The sequence below is a fragment of the Molossus molossus genome, unplaced genomic scaffold (genome assembly GCF_014108415.1).
Source record: "Molossus molossus isolate mMolMol1 unplaced genomic scaffold, mMolMol1.p scaffold_m16_p_16, whole genome shotgun sequence".
Lineage (NCBI taxonomy): Eukaryota > Metazoa > Chordata > Mammalia > Chiroptera > Molossidae > Molossus > Molossus molossus.
This window is the reverse complement of record NW_023425351.1, coordinates 44,170,640-44,177,496: the sequence shown is the minus strand read 5'-3', so window position 1 is coordinate 44,177,496 and position 6,857 is coordinate 44,170,640. Positions and strand designations below refer to the sequence as shown.

The 6,857-nt window shown below is 40.4% G+C and overlaps 1 pseudogene; it reads right to left on the bottom strand.

The window, feature by feature from the left end:
* Positions 1 to 424: 424 nt before the first annotated feature.
* LOC118631750 lies at positions 425 to 991 on the bottom strand (annotated as a pseudogene).
* Positions 992 to 6,857: the final 5,866 nt, after the last annotated feature.

Genomic DNA, 6,857 nt, shown 5'->3' with positions numbered 1-6,857 from the left:
ATATCTATATGGATTCATGGTTTCCTACTTTATGAAATGAGTTATAATCTGTCACTATCATTAATTTGAGAGCTCAAATAGTCCATGATATGACTAGTGGCAGTCCCTTCAAGCTGGCTTCTGTGTCCTTTTGACATGTTCCCGTGATATTTTGAGCACTTTCTTGCTTTGAGACACATATTGTTTCAGGTTTTCTTATATTTTTCCTGTCCCAGCTCTACAGTCAACCATTTCTCCAAGGAGCCCTGGCTTCTTTTAGTGGGAAAATAGCTGTTTGTTTATTTATTTATTCATTCATTCATTAGCATCTATTGCATTTATTCAGCATAACCACGGAGGTATTGTCTTCATGCTGTCACACACAGACACAAACACAGATACAGCACAATGTTTATGTTTAGCCCAAGTGCATTCCTTCTCAGGCTCATTTATATGTCTTCATATTCCACAGCCCATCATTTAAATAATGGAGATTTTCGGGGCCAATTCCTTTGTTGACTTTCTCAATATCTTCTGCAGACATCTTCATGACTCCTGACACACAGAGCATGCTGTTTTCCTTCTGCACGATGACAACAATCGTAATCTACTGCAGCAGGGTAAAGTTTAGCTCCAGGAAAAGTTATGCTCCACTGAGTACAATTTTGATGGCTCCTTTTCACCCTGCTAGTGTGGCAGGATAAAAGGATATTTGTGAAGTAATCTTAGAGTTGGATAAAAAGGCCCTTCTCTTTGTTAGAAAAATAGTAACTCTCCATTTACTATAAGGATTTCTATATGTTCATGGCATCTCACTATTTTGACAGGATCTTTCTTAAGCATAATTTGATTAAGCCATGGTTCAATACTTGGAAATTGCTCTATCAGTTGGTTCTTAATACCCTTTATAACTGAGGTTTTCAACTGGATGTAATTGAACACCATTGTCTTTTTCATCAAATTTCTTGAACATGATCCAAGGTGAAGGGGGCAATGATAGGGAAGGGCCCATAATGGGGGAAAATTGAATTAGCAAGGTTCCAGAGATCCCCTTACATAAGGAAGGCCAGCACTGACAGTTGGAGCTGTTGTTCTTCTCAAATAGCTTTTAGAAGCCAAGATTTGGGTATCAGGTGTACCCATATATACTATGAGGGTTACTGCACCTAAGTTCTCTCAGTGAAAAGTGCTAGGAACATACCCAAGAACTACTGTATCAGAGTTTGCATTTTAAATAAAATCCCCAGGTGATTTAAATGCACATTAAAGTTTGAGAAACATTCCCACCTAAAGTAAATGACCTTAGTATTTAAACCAGCTGTTGGAGTACCAGCCATTACATCTGCATCTCAGGCATTAGGAATGAAGAAGGAGATGAAAGGACTCACCTCCCTGTTGTGTCAGCTTCCTTTAATACCAAAAGACTAGCAAGAATTCTGCAAAATCTCATTGCTTAGAAGTTAGTCACATGGCTGAGTGCAAGGGAAGCAGGGAAATCTAGTCGTTTGGTTGGGACCATTGCCAGCTGGAATAAAATTTACATTCTGTTTCTTTTCTTTCTTTCTTTTCTTTTCTTTTTTTTAATGGTTTATTGATTTTCAGAGGGAAAGGGAGAAGAGAGAAACATCAATGTGAGAGCAGAACATCGATCAACTGCCTCCTGCACACCCCCTACCGGGGATCAAGTCTGCAACCCGGGCATGTTCCCTGACTAGGAATCAAGCCAGCAACCCCTCAGTCCATGGGACGATACCCAACCAACTGAGCCACACCAGCACGGGCTGCATTCTGTTTCTAAGAACAGAAGGGAATGATGGATATTGGGTAGGATACATGAGTCTCTGCTCCTCTAGGTTTACTTGGTAATCCCTGTCCTTTCTCATGCTGGAAAGTTGTTGGCAACAGAGCCAGCATTGGGAACAGCTACCAATCACCCACATTTGGACAGCAGGGAGGTCACCATGGTCAACCCAGAACTGAAGCACAAAGGCAACATCTGCCTTTTATGTAGCCTCTGTCACCATCGTGCCAGACTGGATCTAGGGCCAGAATTCAAGGAGCAGGCAAACGGGTAAAATAGAAAGTGTGGAAGACACAGTTAAAAACAATAGCTCAGCCTTGGCTGGTTTGGCTCAGCGGTTAGAGTGTTGGCCTGCAGTCCAGAGAGACCTGGGTTTGGTTCCCGCTAAGGGCATTTACCTCGGTTGCAGTTTGTCCCCGGCCCTGGTTGGGTCATGTGGGTGGCAGCCACTCGATGTGTCCCTTTCACGTCGATGATTCTCTGTCTCTCTCCCTCTCTCTCCCTCCCACTCGATCTGAAAAACAAAAACAAAAACAAAAACAGAAAAACAGAAAAATGTCCTCAGGTGAGGACATTAAAAAAACAATAGCTCAGCCCTGGCTAGTGTGGCTCTGTGGTTAGAGCATCAGACACACTGAAGGGTCGTGAATTTGATTCCTAGTCAAGGTTGCATTTCTAGGTTGTAGGTTTGATCCCTGGCCTGGTCGGGGCACATGTGTAAGACAACCAATTGATGTGTCTCTCTCCCATCGATGTTTCTCTCTCTCTCTCTTTCGTCCATTCTCTCTAAAAATCAGTGGAATAAATATCTTTGGGTGAGGATTAACAAAAAACAATAGCTCAGCTGGCAGACTCTAGACACAGACTTCCCAGGTTTCTATCTCCGTACCATCACTTACTAGCTTTGGACTTTCAGTTGGTTATGTCCACTTTCATGAGCTTTCAGTAAGTTAACCCACTGATGAAAGGCTTCACTAGGCCTCAGTGTCTTCACATTAAAATGGAGATGAGTACAGGGCTACCTCACAGGTTGTTGCAAAGATATAATGGAAATAATACAGGAAAGGCTCTGGGAGCACCGGGCCCATCAAGAGCTCTCCATAAACAGTAGTTTTATTACTGAGCAGAACTACCAAGTGCAAAGATATGACCTCCCTGGAGATTGCTGCCAACCCTGACAACGGCCTTGGGCCCAGAGACCTGTTTCACAAGAAGTACAGAAATTACTAACTTGGAAATGTCATCGATTTACTTAATACTTCCACTCCAACATTCCCACCAGTTTACCGAAGATTGTAAACAGCTTTGTTTACTGTTTCACACCCTGTGACAAAGACCCAGGATTTGTCTGTTTGTTGTTGTTTTATGACACAGTGTTTTTTCTTTCCCTGAGTTTGGTTTCCCTTCTTGACCACTTGAACTACTTCCAACGCATTTTTAAAAACAATACTTAAAAAAGAAAAACAGGATGCGAAAATGGTGGCAGAGTAAATGGAAGCTTTACAAATGATCTTCTAGGACCAAACGAGAATTACAACTAAAATAAAGACAAATTGTCAGAAAAAAGCAACAGAAAAGCAGCAGGACAGGACCATATAACCAGGGACACCGGTAGGATCTGCGGAGGCACAGGAGTGTGGCAAGCTGGGAGCCCACAGACAGCAGTGGTCTTAGCTGTGCACAGTGCACTCAGGGATAAAATACTAGGCTTGCTCCACAGCGCAGAGAGCCGTGACAGAGCACTGGATTGGCTACAGCCACTCACCTGAGGCTCTGGCAGAGGGAGGGCAGACTGGACTGGAACTCTGTGTGGATACCTGGGATTTGGAGGGCACTCAGAGTTTTTGCTGAATCACAGCCACAAAGGACAGTGGCCAGCTTGCTCCTGCCCAGAGCTGTGGGGAAGACCCTCCCTCAGAGATTCAGCCCCTTCCCAAATGAGGCAAAGAAATGCAAATTGAGGCTAATTAACAACCAGCATCTGTCCCACCCTCTGGAAATCCTCTTATGCAGAACACCAGGGCTACATTCCAAGGCCCTGAGTAATTGAGACTAATAGCCTCCAGGCAAAAATGCTAGAGGATAACTGAACCTTTCTTGGGCTTGCAAATCTACCCAGGAAAGTAAGACTTGACAGTGGTGTTTAACGTGGGCCCATGCAGGCTCATCCAAACACAGTAGAGGGTGCCACAAACAACAGAACACCAACACCCACAGGGAATATTTGGCAGGCTCCAAAACCCACTGAGATAGCCAAAATGGTGAAACAAAGAAACAAATACCAAATGAAAGAACAAGACAACTCTATCAAAGATGAGATCAATGAAATGCAGTTAAACAAATTATCAGAGGTAGAGTTCAGAGCCATGATCTTGAGGAAGCTCAACAGCATGAGTAAGGACATCAGCACCATGAGTAAAGATATAGAAACATTGAAAACAAACCAAGTGGAAATGAAGAATGACATAGCAGAAATTAAGAACACATTGGAAGGACTAACCAGCAGAGTAGAGGAAGTTGAGGACCAGAACAGTGAATTAGAAGACAGGGTAGAAAAAAAATCAACCAATCAGAAAACTAAAAGGAAAAAACAATTAAAAAACAAGAAGATAGCTTAAGATAACTGTGGGACAATGGGAAATGTAATAACATTTGCATCATAGGAGTCCCCAAAGAAGAAGAAAATGGGCAATGGTTAGAGAATATAATTGAACAAATAGTGATAGAAAACTTTCCTTACATGGTGAAGGAAGAAGGCATTCAAGTTCAAGAAGCACAGAGAGCCCCAAGTAAAAAGAACCCAAACAGGCCCACACCAAGACACATAGTAATTAAAATGCCCAAAATTAAAGACAAAGAGAGAATCCTAAAGGCAGCAAGAGATAAGCAACATGTAACCTACAAAGGAAACCCCATAAGGCTCTTGGCTGACTTCTCAACAGAAACACTACAGGCCAGAAGGGAATGAATGGCATAAAGTAATCAAGGTCATGAAAAAGAAGTTTCTGAATCCAAGACTACTCTATCCAGCAAGGCTATCATTCAAAATAGAAGGTCAAATAAAGAGCTTCTCAGACAAAAAAAAAAAAAAAAAAAAAAAAAAGGCTAAGGGAATATATTAGCACCAAACCAGCACTGCAAGATATGCTAAAAGGACTGCTGTAATTAGTAGAAGAAATAGGAAGAAAATTATCGCCACACTAAACAAAAATGGCAATAAAAAGGACATACAAATAATCACCTTAAACGTAAAAGGACTGAATGCTCCGATAAAAAGACACAGAGTAGCTGACTGGATAAGATATGTGGATATGACTCACATATATGTTTTTTACGAGAGACCCACCTCACAACAAAAGACTCACATATGTTGAAAGTGAAGGGATAGAAAAAAATCTTCCAAGCAAACGAAAAGGAAAAAAAAAAAAAAAGCTGGGGTAGCAATACTCATATCTGATAAAGTAGATTTCAAAATGAAGGCCATAGCTAGAGACAAAGAAGGCCACTACATAATATTGAAAGAATCTATCCAACAGGAAGATAAAACCTTGGTAAACATATATGCACCCAATAAAGGAGCACCAAAATATATTTAAAATCTTCTGGAGGACTTCAAAGGAGAAATCAATAGCAATACAATCATAGCAGGGAACTTCACTACCCCGCTGACATCACTGGACAGATCATCTAGCCAAAACATTAGCAAGGAAACAGACTTTAAATGAAGTGCTAGATGAAATGGATTTAATAGATATCTAGAGAGAGTTGCACCCCAAAACTGCAGAATTCACATTCTTCTCAAGTGCACATGGGACATTCTTAAAGAAAGACCACATGTTAGGGCACAAAGTAAATCTCTACAAGTTCAATAAGATTGAAATCATATCAAGCATCTTTTCAGATCACAATGGCATGAAACTAGAAATCATTTGCAACAAGAACATGCAAAGACATTTGAACACATGGAGGCTAAATAGCATGTTACTGAACAATGAATTGGTTACCAAGGAGATCAAGGAAGAAATTAAAAACTTCCTGGAAACCAATGAAAATGAACACACATCACAAAATCTATGAAATGCAGCGAAAGAAGTTCTGAGAGGAAAGTTCATAGTACTACAAGCCCACCTCAAGAAGCAGAAAAATTTCTAGTGGACTGTCTAACCTCACAACTTAAAGAACTAGAAAGCAAACAAAGAAAACCCTAGTGCAAGTAGAAGGAAGGAAATAGTTAAGATCAGAGCAGAAATAAATGACATGGAGACCAAAAAACCAATTCAAAGGATCAATGAAACAAAAAGCTGGTTTCTTGAAAAGATAAAGAAGATTGATCGACCCTTAGCTAGACTCACCAAGAAACAAAGAGAGAGAACCCAAATACACAAAATCAGAAATGAAAGAGGAGAAGTAACAACTGACATCACAGAAATACATAGGATTGTTAACAAACATTATGAACAATTATACACCAACAAATTTGACAATCTAAGCAAAATGGAAAAATTTCTAGAAACAGATAGTCTCCACAAACTGAACCGGGAAGAGATAGAAAACTTGAACAGACTAATAACAACAAAAAAATTGAAGATGCAATCAAGACTCTCCAGCAAACAAAAGCCCAGGCCCGGGCGGCTTCATGGGGGAATTTTACCGAACATTCAAAGAACTAATACCCATTCTCCTCAAACTATTTCAAAAACTTCAAGAAGAAGAAAGACTTTCAAACTTGTTTTATGAGGCCAGCATAATTCTAATTCCAAAACCAGAAAAAGACACTACAAAGAAAATCACAGGCCAATATCCCTGATGAACACAGATGCCAAAATCCTGAACAAAATACTAGCAAATCAAATCCAGCACTACATCAAGAAAATTATTCACCATGACCAAGTGGGATTCATCCCAGAGATGCAAGGCTGGTACAATATTTGCAAATCATAAATGTGATACACCACATAAATGAAATGAAAGGTAAAAATCATATGATCATATCAATAGATGCTGAAAAAGCATTCGACAATATCCAGCACCCATTTCTGATAGAAACGCTCAGCAATTTGGGATAGAGGGATCATAT